Source organism: Delphinus delphis, chromosome 13, assembly GCF_949987515.2.
Source record: "Delphinus delphis chromosome 13, mDelDel1.2, whole genome shotgun sequence".
NCBI lineage: Eukaryota > Metazoa > Chordata > Mammalia > Artiodactyla > Delphinidae > Delphinus > Delphinus delphis.
In genome coordinates, this window is record NC_082695.1 from 26,320,720 (window position 1) to 26,336,298 (window position 15,579).

The following is a 15,579-nucleotide window of genomic DNA, read 5'->3' on the forward strand; positions in this document are numbered from 1 at the left end:
TTCAAGTCCCAGTTTTAACGTATTTTGGGCCATATTAACAATTTTAATGGCTCAGCAAGTCTTCAGGGTCTGATTTGGCAAGGTCAGAAGTAAGGGACAAAGTTTTTTGTTTTTCCTTTCTTAAAAATTTATTTATTTATTTTTGGCTGCATTGGGTCTTCATTGCTGCACACGGGCTTTCTCTAGTTGTGGTGAGTGGGGGCTACTCTTCGTTGCAGTGAGCGAACTTCTCATTGCAGTGGCTTCTCTTGTTGCAGAGTACAGGCTCTAGGTGTGCAGGCTTCAGTAGTTGTGGCACATGGGCTCAGTAGTTGTGGCTCACGGGCTTAGTTGCTCCATGGCATGTGGGATCTTCCCTGACCAGGGCTCGAACCTGTGTCCCCTGCATTGGCAGGTGGATTCTTAACCACTGCACCATAAGGGAAGTCCCTGCTTTTGTTTTAATATTTATTTATTTGGTTGCACCGGGTCTTAGTTGCGGCACGTGGGCTCCTCAGTTGCGGCACGTGACCCGGTTGCACCGGGTCTTAGCTGTGACATGCATGTGGGACCTAGTTCCCGGCCCAGGGATCGAACCAGGGCCCCCTGCATTGGGAGTGGGGAGTCTTAACCACTGCGCCACCAGGGAAGTCCTGCAAAGTTTTAATTTCATTCCAATTAAGGCTTCTATCTTGATAATGGGCGGTCCCAGAGGAGCGGGAGCCAGACCCTGGAAGAGTAAGGTGCATTTTTCCTTCTGAGCTCTGACCCCTGGGGAAGCCCAGGTCACAATGTGCCGAGACCAGGTGGGGGCAGCCATGGACATTCTGAACTGGGGGCTTTCCTTGGTGGGAGGGTTTGGTGCTTTGGGATGAGAGGACCAGGTCTTGGGATGCTCCTCAATAATTCCAGGTCACCTAGGGCCTCGATAAGGGTAGTGGTTCCTCGGCAAAGGATGCTGTGCAGCCTCAGAATCTGTAGGTGCTTCTCTGAGAAATGATGACATGTGTGTGCCGAGAGCCCTTCTTCCCAGGCATCCTTGAGGCCAGTCCCCATTCCACTTCATCTGCCATACTTTTCCTTCTCTACCTCAACTCTGTACCACGATCCAGAGGGGGAATTGCCAACCTACAGCCTGGGGGCGAAACCTGGCTGGATGCATGTTTTCATAAATAAAGGTTGACTGGACCCCCCCACCCCCACCCCGCGAGCGCTCAGCGCAGTGTAAAGCCCTTGAACCCTGCCAGGTTGTTTAATAATTGGCCTCCCTCCCCTAAAGTAGCCACTGAGTGAGAGCAGGCCACTGTCCAAGCCACAGATGGCGGAGCGAGGGGAGGGCGGAGGTCCTGCCCAGGAATGCGATGCTGTGAGGGTGGATGGGGCGTGGCCATTCCTGAGAGGCTGGTGCACCTCGTGGAATAGATTATTCTTTTGGGGGCCCAGTTTGAGGGCACTGAGATATGCTGGCCAATTAAAGTGAATCCAGAGCCGGTATAAGCAGGGGCAAAAGCTACTTAGTGCCTTTTTCGTGGTCCAAATCCTTAACTGTGTATTAAATTTTGAAATTCTGATCGAACCAAATCGCAGGCCTGTGTTCCAGATTCTCTTTCTCCCTTGCAGAGGGGTGTGTGTGTATGTGCGTGTGTGTGCACTCTCACAATATAACTCAGAGGTACCCTGTATCCTCTATAGGTCCTTCAGTGTGTCCTATATCCCATAGGAGGTACTCATGCTGCGGGCCCCCTCCTCCAGGAAGCTCCAGGCAATACTGTCAGTACGAGCCTGAGGCCTTGGGCCATGGACCAGTTAGACACGTTTATCCTAAGTATGTGATTTATTGTGAACACGTGTTTTGCTCTGGGGTGTGGGTTTGGGGCCTGGAGTCTGAGAGACGGAGGTCAGTGGCATGGGTGTTGCAGCCCGTGTAATTGACCCCCAGTAAAAACTGAGGCTGGGGGGCTTCCTTGGTGGGCAGCCCTTTGCTCCCAGTCACACGTAGTTGCTGAAAATTAAGTGGGGCTCCGTGGGGGAGGGGGACGCCTGGGAGCCAGTGCCTGGTCTCTCCTGGATGTTGTCCTGAGTGCTTTTTTCCTTTGAAAAGGGCACTAGTTGGCCTTTGTGACCAAATGATCCTGGCCCCGAATTTGCTTTAACCTCTGGGAGACGTGAGATGGGGCTACATATCCGCGGGCCTCAGTCTAGTAACAAGGGGGGCTGCAGGACTTGGGGATTGGCTGGGTCCCCCTGCCGGCTCTGCGCACACCTGGTGGCCGCTGCTCACCCCTAATCACCTGAACCCTGGCCCCAATTCCCCACTCCCAGCCCATCCTGAACCCCAACCCTAATTTGGGTCTCTTGGAGCCTTGCCCTGACCATGACCCTGACCCTGACCCTGACTAGCACCCAGATGCCGTGACTGCTGGACTCGGGAAGGTGTCCTCCACTGCTGGGGTGGGCCTGCTGCCCTCCCGTCCTCTTCAGGCTCTGCCACAACCTGCCTGCAGGCAAAATGTCCAGGAGCCCGTGGAGGTGGCCTGGCTGGTGCCCTCCACCCCTATGTCTGTCATCATGACATTGGATAGGAAAGAACAGTGTCACCCCAGAGCAGTGCCGCGGGAAGAACTATGGACCCAGTAGTTTCTTGTTCACAGTGGAAATTGCTTTTTGTACTGATATCAAAAGTAATATGTCTGTTGTTTTAATAATTCAGAACATGAACAGTCAGTCCTAACCCATCACCTAGAAATCAGTAGCATCTGGTGCATATATTAGGGGGTCCTTGTGGGTTCTGTCCCAGCCCCCATCCCCACTTCAGTCTTCATTTCTTCTTTTTTTTTTTGAGCTTGCTGGAGACCAGCCCCGCAGGAGGAACGCAGCCACTGCGAGCTACTGAGGTTGGGCCCCTTCCCGCTTTGGAGCAGGACAAAGCCCCCATCACGGGTGGTTATTTCCAGGGAAAACCAGAGTGACGTCTCAGGCTCACTGCTGGGTAGTCCTGCTGACTGCACCCCAAGTCCACCCATCCTAAACGTTAACACACTGTTGACGAATGGGGTTCATCCCAGTGTTACAAAGATGATGGGATGATAGAAAACCTCCTCATAATCCAGCTGTATCTCCGCCACAGGAAAGAAACCCATACAGTCATTTCTGGGACATGCTGAGGTGTGGCTTAATTCTGCATCCAGCCCTGATTTTTCAAAGACCTAGCAAACTAGGCCTACAAAGATAGTTCATTAACAGGATAAAAATCCGTTGTGGCCAAGAGTCAGCATTTCGCCCGACAGTAAAATACTAGCTCTGTTCCCCCTTAAGTCAAGATGGAGACCTGAGCCCATGGATAATCAGCCAAGTTTGTTCCACCTGCCGTCCCTGGTCAAGGTGGGTTTAAGACATACATGTCCTCCAGGTGGCATGGAGCCTAAATAAGGTGTTTGCCCAAGTTGTTTTCCAGGAGCCTGGAGTCAGCTGCGTCTAGTTCGAGCTGATATGGTTAAGCCTGGATGGGACCACCCACCCTCCACCGCGCCTGCGCCTGACCTTTCCCCTATCACCTTTCCCCAAGCCTCGGACTGCCCAGCTCCTTCAACCCACAAGTGCTCCAGCCCCTGGCCTTCGGGGAGGCAGCTCTGCAGCTAGTGCTCTTCATGGAGCTGCAAACCTTGGCGGCTCAGCATTTTCCTTGCTGCATGTCGGGCAAGACGAGCCTGGTCGGGGAACTAACTTAGCGGCCAGTCAGGAGGTAAGTCCGGACGACTTTTTGCCTGTGGCTCGTCCAAGGCTGGTACTGAGAGGCTGTGGACGGGTCTGGGCAGCGGCCTGGTCCGTCTGTTCCAGGATCGTCCTCGGATTTCCCTGGAGAGGTGCTGAAAACTTCCTCTCTTAGTTCTGTTTTGCAGCAAAGTGACAGTTTGGGGGTTTGGGTTTGGAAGACACTTTTGGGTGAGTAACCTCATTACAGAATCGCACATGTGCCTAGATTGCCTGGTAATCCATCCAGGTTGGAGGCCCACTTGGCGGGATGCTGACAGAGGACACAAGGTTTGCGGTTGCTGAGGTACCGCAGGCCAGGGTTAGAGGCTGGGGCTCTGGGTTTTGGTCTTGTTTGTTCTGGTTTGTTTTGTCTATGATTGTCTTAATTGTTAAGAGTTGGCTACTGGGCATTGAATAAGGACCCATAGGGAGATTTTACTGCTGTGACCACCTGGAAACAATCCCCTTCAAAATGGGAAGTGTTAATTCAATTCCCCCTTGCAGCCCTCAGGCTGCATTCTCCAAAATTGGGTGGTTTTTCAGGTGTAAATCCATAAGAAAAAGATGGTAACACTGTGTGGCCACCATTTCCTTTAGAATCTGGAGCAAAATGGTCTGAAAATGGATCCTTAAGTTAGAATACAAATTTGCGACTTGATTTATTTTGTAAACGGGAAGAAAAATGGGATGAAATCGCTTCTGTACAGTCTTTGATGTTACTGTATCAGAATAAGCCTGTGCCGGGCTTCCCTGGGGGCGCAGCGGTTGAGAGTCCGCCTGCCGATGCAGGGGACACGGGTTCGTGCCCCGGTCTGGGGAGATCCCACATGATGCGGAGCGGCTGGGCCCGTGAGCCATGGCCACTGAGCCTGCGCGTCCGGAGCCTGTGCTCCTCAACGGGAGAGGCCACAACAGTGAGAGGCCCGCGTACCGCAAAAAAAAAAAACAAAAACAGAATAAGCCTGTGCCAAGATGTCAAGTTGTGACTCAGCGGGAAAGGAGGCCAAGGAACCCCTCTTGCTTGATTCTGATGAGGAGGAGGACTTGCTGCTGCTCTTTACCTACCACCGCCTGAGCCTCAGGCTCCCCCCTCCCTACCCTTCGGGTCTGGGGATTGAGAAATAGGAATGGTCTCGGTCTCCCCATCTCCTACCCTCCAGGGCACTCGACTTGGCCAGGGAGCTGCCTAAACTCAGGCCAGGAAGCATTGGTTAAGGGGAGTCCCCGCTGGGGGTGTGAAAGCTGAGAGTGGACAGCGATGGGATGGGAGGGATCCGGGTCCACGCCCCTCCTTCAACTTCAGCTTTTTTTTTTAAATTAATTAGTTTTATTTTTTCAGCTGTGCCACGCAGCATGTGGGATCTTAGTTCCCCGATCAGGATGGAACCTGCACCCTCTGCTTTGGAAGCCTGGAGTCTTAACCACTGGACTGCCAGGGAAGTCCAACTTCTTATTTATTTAATTGGAAGAACAATATGCCAACTTAGAGAGATGACCAAAGAGAACAGAAAATCTTTCATCGATCCTTGCAACCTGCAACCGGACCTGGGCAGATGCTTGAAATTCATTAACTACCCTCCTCACCTCAGAAAACCTTCGAGAGATGCTGGGTGGAGCCTGGGAGGAGGCAGATCAGCTTCACGAAGGAACCCCTGGTGCCCCGTGCAGCCTGCAGCGAGCGTGGCTTTGCCAACAGCAGATCCTAATTGGGATGTGAGTGCTGGGGATGGGTGAAACTCAAACATTATGGAGATCGCATTCTTGCAGGATAGTGAAGAAGGGGCCAAGACAAGGAAGCCTTATTAAAGCAGAGGAGGTAAGACAGAAATCAAATGAGGAGGCTTCAGAATTTCTAGGCAGTGTCTGTAAAGCCTCCAGGCAATACAGATGCAGACCCTGAGGCCCCAAAGAGTTCAAAGGTGGTCAGTGTGATTCTCATTGGCCAGAGCGGCCCCTGACATACAGAAGAAACTTTGAAAAGTCGGGGGGCTTTGGGAACACCTACCTTTCAACTTGTTAAGTTGCCTTCAAAGCTCTTAATGGCAGAGACCAGGTTCAGGAGAAAAGGGAACAATGAAGAATGAATCGGGCCACTCTGCTGGCAGCTGACTGAACCCAGGGAAGAGCCGGACCAAACCGAGGAGGTAAGCGGCCTAAGCTTCCACTTGAAGGGGACACCTGATAGCAGGATCCTGCCAATGTGCATATTGCAAAGAGCAGGAACACGTCCTAAAAAGAGAGTCCCGCCCTAAATCAGCCTTTTTTTTTTTTTTTTTAGGCTGTGTTGGGTCTTCGTTGCTGCGCGGGGGGCTTTTCTCTAGTTGCGGCCAACGGGGGCTACTCTTCGTTGCGGTACACGGGCTTCTCATTGCAGTGGCTTCTCTTGTTGTGGAGCATGGGCTCTAGGCACGCGGGCTCAGTAGTTGCAGCACATGGGCCCTGGAGCACTGTCTCAGTAGTTGTGGCGCACGGGCTCAGTTGCTCCATGGCATGTGGGATCTTCCCCGACCAGGGATAGAACCCGTGTTCTCTGCATTGGCAGGCAGATTCTTAACCACTGTGCCACCAGGGAAGCCCCTAAATCAGACTCTTGAAGAAGGTAAATAGGTGGCGCATCAGCTGCCTGAGCTAAGCATGACGGTGACCACGAATGACGGGGCCCTGGGGAACCCTTTAAATCCCACTGAGTCCATCACTACGTCCCACACAGAGCCCCGGTGACCATGACGGTTGGAAATCAACTTGACTTTGTGATGGACGCGGGGGCCACTTACTCAGTTTTAAATACCCAGTTTTCTAAACTTTCTTCTGAGACTATTAGTAACTGGGGTGTCAGGAGAAACCTTCAAAAAGCCTTTTCTCCAACTGCTAGACTCTCAGATGGAGCATACCTTTCTGTACGAGATTTACAAACTAAATACCAGGGTTATCTTTACACCTGGATGAATGGACATTGAATCATCACAAGAGCAGGCTCTCAGCCCCCAAAGAGAACAGCCTGCAGCCACTGGGAAAGATATCCTGCAGGAGGTGAGTTTGGAGGTGTGGGGTGTGTGTGGGCAGGAGGCTGCACCTCTACGGGTTAGGCTCTGTCCCGGAGCAAAAATTCCAAACTTAAAGCCCTTCTTATGAAAGGAGCCGGCAAAGTGTGGAATTCAACCCCTGCCTTCCTGGAATATGACTTAATACACCCCTGCTGGTCACCTTATAAGACTCCACCTTTACCAGTCCAGAAACCAGGCACAGGTGGATATCAGTTTGTACACCACTTCAGAGCAATGAATCAAATTGTAGGAGATACTCATCTCTAGATCCTAACACTGCTCACTACTTTGTGCAGAGATTTGTTGGTTTACCCTATTGGATTTGAAGGACTTTTTGTTTTTTTGCATAACCTGGGTTTTGAATCCCGAGTTGTCTGCTTTCAAATACAAGATACAAGAGTTAAACACAAGTACTGCTGGACAGCACTTCCTCCGGGATTTAACAATCTCCCCTCAAGATTGGGAGAAATCCTGACCACAGGTTTGAGGGACCCTCACCTAATGAGGGAGCCCCCAGAATGTGGATGATACTCTGATGGCCAGTCCAACAAAGGACGCCCGAAACCAGAATACAGCTTTGATGGAATTTCTTGGTTGAAGGGGGCGGTAAGGTGTCCAAGAAAAAAAGCACAGAGTTGTCAGTCCTCTGTTAGACACTCAGGTTTTGAACTCACAAGGACAGAAGCTGCTCCTTGATGGAGGGAAGCTCTCGCCAGGGTTGCTGTTCCCACCAAGAAACAACCACGGGGGCTCCTGGTGATGACCGGGTTAGGTCCCACTTAGATCCCCAACTTCTATGTTGTAGCAAAACCCCTTTAGGAAGTTCTTTTTTGTTTGTTGTTTTTGTTTTTTTGGATTTTTTTGGCTGCACCAAGTGGCTTTCAGGATCTTAGTTCCCTGACCAGGTATGGAACCCGGGCCCCCAGCAGTGAAAGCGCCGAGTCCTAACCGCTGGACCGCCGGGGAATTCCCTAGGAAGTTCTTAAAGGGGGAGACCATGACCCTTTAGACTGAAGTCTTGGAAGGATAACCATCCTGAAGACCAGCTCCATCCTTCCTGGACTGGACCTTGGGTGGTTGTCCTCATGACCCCTTCCTCGGTGAAGTTGAAGGGACACAGACATCTCTGGGCTGGCAAATGACTCCCTAGCCATCTTAAGTTGGTTTCCAAAAAGAAGTTGTTTAGGGCTTCCCTGGTGGCACAGTGGTTAAGAATATGCCTGCCAATGCAGGGGACAGGGGTTCGAGCCCTGGTCCGGGAATATCCCACATGCCGCGGAGCAACTAAGCCCATGCACCACAACTACTGAGCCTGTGCTCTAGAGCCCGCGAGCCACAACTACTGAGCCTGTGTGCCATAACTACTTAACCCCGTGAGCCTCGAGCCCATGCTCTGCAGCAGGAGAAGCCACCACAATGAGAAGCCTGTGCACCGCAATGAAGGGTAGCCCCTGCTCGCCACAACTAGAGAAAGCCCGTGCAGCAACGAAGACCCAAGCAGCCAAAAATTAAATAAATAAATTTATTTTTAAAAAAATGCTGTGAGCAAGAAATGAAGGTGTAGGGATTGATGCAGAGCTGACTTTGGTAAAGTGAAACTCTTTAGAAGGCAATTTTTTTTAATTGAAGTATCGTTGGTTTACAATGTTGTGTTAATTTCTGCTGTACAGCAAAGTAACTCAGTTATACACATATATATATTCTTTTTTTTTTTTATTCTTTTTTATATTCTTTTCCATTATGGTTTATCCCGGGAGTTTGGATATAGTTCCCTGTGCTATATAGTAGGACCTTGTTATTTATCCATCCTATATGTAATAGTTTGCATCTGCTCATCACAAGCTCCCAGTCTATCCCTCTCCCAACCCCCTCCCCCTTGGCAACCACAAGTCTGTTCTCTATGTCTGAGTCTTTTTCTGTTTTGTAGATTGGTTCATTTGTGCCATATTTTAGATTCTACATATAAGTGATATTATATGGTATTTGTCTTTCTGATTTCACTTAGTATGATAATCTCTGGTTGCATCCACGTTGCTGCAGATGGCATTATTTCATTCTTTTTTATGGCTGAATCATATTCCATTGTATAAATATACCACATCCTCTTTATCCATTCATCTGTTGATGGACATTTAGGTTGTTTCTGTGTCTTGGCTATTGTGAATAGTGCTGCAATGAACATTGGGGTGCATGTATCTTTTCAAATTATGATTTTCTCCAGATATATGCCCAGGAGTGGGATTACTGGATCATATGGTAAATATATTTTTAGTTTTTTGAGGCACTTCCATACTGTTTTCCATAGTGGCTGCACCAACTTACATTCCCACCAACAGTGTAGGAAGGTTCCCTTTTCTCCACACCCTCTCCAGCATTTGTTATTTATAGACTTTTTAATGATGGCCATTCTGACCGATGTGAGGTGGTACCTCAGTGTAGTTTTGATTTGCATTTCTCTAATAATTAGCGATGTTGAGCATCTTTTCATGTGCCTATTGGCCATCTGGATGTATTCTTTGGAGACATGTCTATTTAGGTCTTCTGCCTATTTTTCTATTGGGTTGCTTTGTTTTTTTGTTATTGAGCTGCATGAGCTGTTTGTATATTTTGGAAATTAAGCCCTAGTCGGTTGCACCATTTGCAAATATTTTCTACCATTCTGTAGGTTGTCTTTTCATTTTGTTTATGGTTTCCTTTGTTGTGCAAAAGCTTGTAAGTTTGATTAGGTCCTATTTGTTTATTTTTGCTTCTATTTCTATTGCCTTGGGAGACTGACTTAAGAAAACACTGGTATGATTCGTGTCAGAGAATGTTTTGCCTATGTTCTCTTCTAGGACTTTGATGGTGTCACATCTTATGTTTAAGTCTTTAAGCCATTTTGAGTTTATTTTTGTACATGGTGTAAGGGAGTGTTCTAACTTTGTTGATTTACATGTGGCTGTCCAACTTTCCCAGCACAACTTTCTGAAGAGACTTTTTCCCATTTTATATTCTTGCCTCCTTTGTCAAAGTTTAATTGACCATAGGTGTGTGGGTATATTTCTGGGCTCTCTATTCTGTTCCATTGACCTGTATGTCTGTTTTTGTACCAATACCACACTTTTGATTACTGTAACTTTGTAGTATTGTCTGACATCTGGGAGGATTATACCTCCTGCAGCTTTTTTTTTTCCCCCTTAGGATTGCTTTGGCAATTCTGGGCCTTTTATGGTTCCATATAAATTTTTGGATTATTTGTTCTAGTTTTGTGAAAAATATCATGGGTAATTTGATAGGGATCGTGTTAAATCTGTAGATTGCTTTGGGTAGTGTTGCCATTTTAACAATATTAATTATTCCAATCCAAGAGCACGCAGTATCTTTCCATTTCTTTGAATCCTCTTTAATTTCCTTTATTAATGTTTTATAGTTCTCAGTGTATAAGTCTTTCACCTCCTTGGTCAGGTTTATTCCTAGGTTTTTTTTTTTTTTTGGTGCGATTTTAAAAGGTATTTTTCTTTTTTTACATTCCTTTTCTGATATTTCATTGTTAGTATAAAGAAATATTACTACTTTGTTGAATTCACTTATCAGTTCTAGTAGTTTTTGTGTGGAGTTCTTAGGGTTTTCTATATATAGTATCATGTCATCTGCATACAGTGACAGTTTTAACTCTTCCAGAAGGCAATTTAAATATCTTGCTAGTTGCCAGAATGACTGTTCTTTTCTCTTGTGATGCTTTCTTTGTTTCTAACCTCCCAGGCTTGGAAAGACAATTTAATGATTCGGATTTCTCAAACTTTGGCAAAAACAGGTCATCTCTCTAGCTGTTGAATTTGTCATCCAAAAATTCTTTCTGTATTTGATCATGCTGACCCCTTGACTGTGACTGTCACTCATTTTTCAACCATCCCTAACTTCCTTGACTTCAGAGATAACATATCAGATTAGGCTCATCACCTGTCCCATCTTTCCTTGACGAAGCTGAAATTCGGTTCTCTCCCTGTGTCCTCAGATAAAAATAAATAGCCCTGGTGTGTGTAGCCCCCGTCAAGGTCATACTTGATTAGGATATTGTAGAAATGGTTCTTATTTCCCCAGCTTAAGTCCCTTCCATATTTAATTCCTAAGTGTTTCAGCCAAACAAATAAAGATCCAGATGCTCCAACATGTAAAAAGGTAAGACACTGATCCCTGCTTGAGTGTCCTAGATAAAACCCATATGTGTGTGTGTATATATGTGTGTGTGTGTGTGTGTGTGTGTGTGTAGATATATATCCGTGTGTATATATATGTGTGTGTGTGTGTGTGTGTGTGTGTGTAATTTTTTTCTTTGGTCGTGCTGTGCAGCTTGTGGGGTCTTATTTGAGCCACCAAGGATTGAACTCATGCTCATAGCAGTGAAAGCGTGGAGTCCTAACCACTGGATCACCAGGAATTCCCTAAAATCTCTATAAGTAAGAGCCTAAATTTTTTAAATTAATTAATTAATTATTTTTTATTTTTGGCTGTGTTGGGTCTTCTTTGCTGCACACGGGCTTTCTCTAGTTGTGGCGAGCGGGGACTACTCTTCGTTGCGGTGTGCGGGCTTCTCATTGCGGTAGATTCTCTTGTTGCGGAGCATGGGCTCTAGGTACATGGGCTCAGTAGTTGTGGCTTGCAGGCTCTAGAGTGCAGGCTCAGTGGTGGCACACGGGCTTAGTTGCTCTGTAGCATGTAGGATCGTCCTGGACCAAGGATTGAACCTGTGTCCCCTGCACCAGCAGGTGGATTCTTAACTACTGCGCCACCAAGGAAGTCCCAGTAAGAGCCTAAATTTTAACAATATATCTGACATTCTGTGTGCCCCCTTAGGGTGCACTTTGTGGTTATTTTTTTCTTTGGCCACAGCACGGGTCATGCAGGATCTTAGTTCCCTGACCAGGGGTCAGACCCACACCCACTGCAGCGGAAGCACTGAGTCTTCACCACTGGATGCCAGGGAATTCCCCTGTCTGGTTTTAATGACCAATTTTGGGTCTATGAATGCCTTAACAGTTGGCCTGAGGGTGATATGTTTACCGGGATCAAATGTTAACTTGAAACCAGACAAGAGAATATTCTCAAATGAGTGCTTAACAGTGTCATTCCTCAAGCCCCTGTTAGGTCTACACCCCTTATCAGCAGGAAGTGGCCAGAGTGGCCATTGTCCATCTTCCTCAAGGTTGAGAAACAATCAAAAATGGGCAGTGGGCTGAACCTGTGTATAATCAGTCAAATCTATTCCACTTGCCATCACTCATCAAGGCCATTTTAAGACTGCGTGCCCTCCAGGTGGCCTGGAGCCTAAACATTAAAGTGTTTGCCCAAGTTGTTTTCAAGGACCTTGGAGTCAGCAGTGTCTAGTTTGAGCTGAGATGGTTATGACTGGATAAGACCAGCCACCCTCCAAGGGGGCCTGCATGAATGTCTGCTCGGCAACTTTTTTTTTTTTATGACATTTCTTTCTTTCTTTAAAAAAAGGTTTTTTTTTTAATGCATTTTACTTCTATGCTAACACGTTATATACTTGGTGAGGTACAATCTTTAGTTCTTTTTTCTTAAATTTATTTATTTTATTTTATTTATTTTTGGCTGCTTTGGGTCTTTGTTGCTACATGCAGGCTTTCTCTAGTTGCGGCGAGCGGGGGCCACTCTTCGTTGTGCTGTGCATGCTTCTCATTGTGGTGGCTTCTCTTGTTGCGGAGGATGGGCTCTAGGTGCACAGGCTTCAGCAGTTGTGGCACGCAGGCTCTAGAGCACAGGGTCAGCAGTTGTGGCGAGTGGGCTTAGCTGCTCCATGGCATGTGGGATCTTCCTGGACCAGGGATCGAACCTGTGTCCCCTGCATTGGCAGGTGGATTCCCAACCACTGTGCTACCAGGGAAGTCCTCAGTGACTTTTTGAACATGCAGAGGCCTGTAGCTTAGTTACACCTGCACAAAACAACAGTCATAAGACCTTTTTCCAATCACCTTTCCCCACCACTCAGACTGCCCTGCTGCTTTACTCTTCATCCCATAAGTACCCCAGCTCCTTGCCTTTGAGGAGACAGATCTGAGGCTAGTTCTCCTCGCTTGGCTACAGACCTGGGCGTCTCAACATTTTGGTTTGCTGTGCATCAAGCAACCAGATGCTGTATCAGTGAGGAATACAATTGTGGGGAAGGACAAATGTGAGAAAAGCAGCTAAAGTCCATAACAAGAACTCAGGAAGTTGAATGTCAATGGCTGAAATGGCTGCTCAAATTCCATTCAAGGCCTAGGATCCTTTTATTTTCCATTCCACTATGTGGGTCTTTGTCCTCAATTATCTCATGGTTGCAAAATGGCTACCACACCTCCAGGCATTGCATCCAAGTTCCAGGAAGAAGAGAGGAGGAGGAAGGAGCAGTATCTCCTATCAGGAAAGCAGACTTCCCCAAAATCTGTAGCAGACTTTGTTGGTCAGAACTGTGACCACCACAGCTGTGATGGTTTTAGAGGCCAAAGCGTTGAGGTGGACATGTATTGCTCCTCACCCCAGACAAAGTCTGCCACAGGTGACCACTGCCACCAACACAGTGTTGCTCTAAAGTGCTGGGCAATGTGGGTTTTAAGAAGAAATGAAATAAAAGGCTATCTATATGAAAGAGGCAAGCTTTTTATTTCCAAGTAATGACTTTACCTAGAAAACAGGATAAACCAATAAACTGTTAGAGGCCTTCTGGAGTGACTCAGTAAAGCTGCTTGGTGTAAAATAAATAGACAAAAGTGTACCCACAGTCAAGAGTTGTTCTATATATGTTATCACAGAGCCAATTTACAAACCCCACAAAATTAGACTGAATTTAAGAATAAATATATGAACATATATGAAGAAAACTATAAACCTTTTCTGATGGTTAGATGCAGACTTAAATGGACAGTCATTTACCACATTCTCTGATGTGAAGACCTTATATCATATAGAACTATGTTAATTCTTCACAAACTGGTCAATTCTAATCCAAATCCCAATGAGATATGCAGGGGCATGAAGAGGCTGAGTTCCAAGAAAATGATTCCTGAGTCACCTGAAGAATAGATTAAAAAAATTTCAGGCTTCCCTGGTGGCGCAGTGGTTGAGAGTCTGCCTGCCGATGCAGGGGACACGGGTTAGTGCCCCAGTCTGGGAAGATCCCACATGCCGCGGAGTGGCTGGGCCCGTGAGCCATGGCCGCTGAGCCTGCGCGTCCGGAGCCTGTGCTCCGCAATGGGAGAGGCCACAAAAAAAAATTTTTTTTTAGACCTTCTTAAAATGTGGTCCCAGTCCTACCATCTATGAAAGTGAATGATGGAGCAGCAATAATGGAAAAGACAAGCCTATGGACCAGTAAGGAATGCAGTTCAAGAACGATGCAGGGACCTTGGATTTTTACATCCCAGATGGATGGATTTAAGAGTTAAATGTATAATATAACCAAAAAGGGACTTAAGGAAGGGCTTTCTTAGAACCAAGTAAAAATATAAAGAAAAATTGGATAGACCTGATTACACAGACTTCAAAAACCTCTGTACACTAAAAATGCAGTAACAAAATGAACATTCCAAATATGTGTGTACATATTGCATATGTGTGCATTGTATATAAGCATATATGTGTATATATTGATATGTATGTGCATATATTGTATATATGTATACGTGTATGTATATGTATACATGTGTATATATTGATATGTATATTTGTACTGCTTATATATTGCATGCATGTGTGTACACAAAAGAATGGAATAGTGGACAAAAGATAGGACTAGACAATTCATATGAAGAGAAGAACAGTCAAAAACAAGAACAAGTAACATCCTTAGATCTATCTATTTATTTATTTATTTATAGCTGCATTGGGTCTTTGTTGCTGTGCACAGGCTTTCTCTAGTTGGGGCGAGCGGGGGCTACTCCGTTGCAGTTCACAGGCTTCTCATGGCGCAGCTTCTCTTTTTGCGGAGCACGGGCTCTAGGCACGTGGGCTTCGGTAATTGTGGCACGTGGGCTCAGTAGTTGTGGCTTGCAGGCTCTAGAGCGCAGGCTCAGTAGTTGTGGTGCACAGGCTTAGTTGCTCCGCGGCATGTGGGATCTTCCCGGACCAGGGCTCAAACCCGTGTCCCCTGCATTTGTAGGCGGAAGCCCAGGGAAGCCCAGGAACAAGTAACATTTTTTTTTTTTGCGGTACATGGGCCTCTCACTGTTGTGGTCTCTCCCGTTGCGGAGCACAGGCTCCGGACCTGCAAGCTCAGCGACCATGGCTCACGGGTCCAGCCGCTCCATGGCATGTGGGATCCTCCCGGACCAGGGCACGAACCCATGTCCCCTGCATCGGCAGGACTCTCAACCACTGCGCCACCAGGGAAGCCCAGGAACAAGTAACATTCTTAATGTATCAAAATGGCAAATATAAAAAGTGATTGGGAATTCCTGGGCGGTCCAGTGGTTAGGACTCAGTGCTTTCACTGCCATGGCCCAGGTTCAATCCCTGGTGAGGGAACGAAGATCCTGCAAGCTGTGCAGTGCAGCCAAAAAAAAAAAAAGAAAAGAAAAAGCGTGTGTAGTTGAGGTCTATATCGACGGGGCTTTTTCTGTAGACTTACATGGTTGGAAACGCCTCACAGAGTAACTATGTGGTTTCCTTTCTCACAGGACTAGATCTGTGGAGAAGAACTACAAGATAGAGTTGCTAATAAACTGTGAAAAACCTAACAGTCAAATTTTTTTTTATCTTACGTATTGGCATATGCTAACTGTTCTAGGGTATGATAGCTTAGGAGTGAATATCATTTGAACTTAAT

At 46.9% G+C, this 15,579-nt stretch overlaps 1 pseudogene; it reads left to right on the plus strand.

Annotated features, from left to right (window-relative positions):
* The first annotated feature begins 15,341 nt into the window (after nt 1-15,341).
* On the plus strand, nt 15,342-15,464 carry LOC132436730 (small nucleolar RNA SNORA18; annotated as a pseudogene).
* Nucleotides 15,465-15,579: the final 115 nt, after the last annotated feature.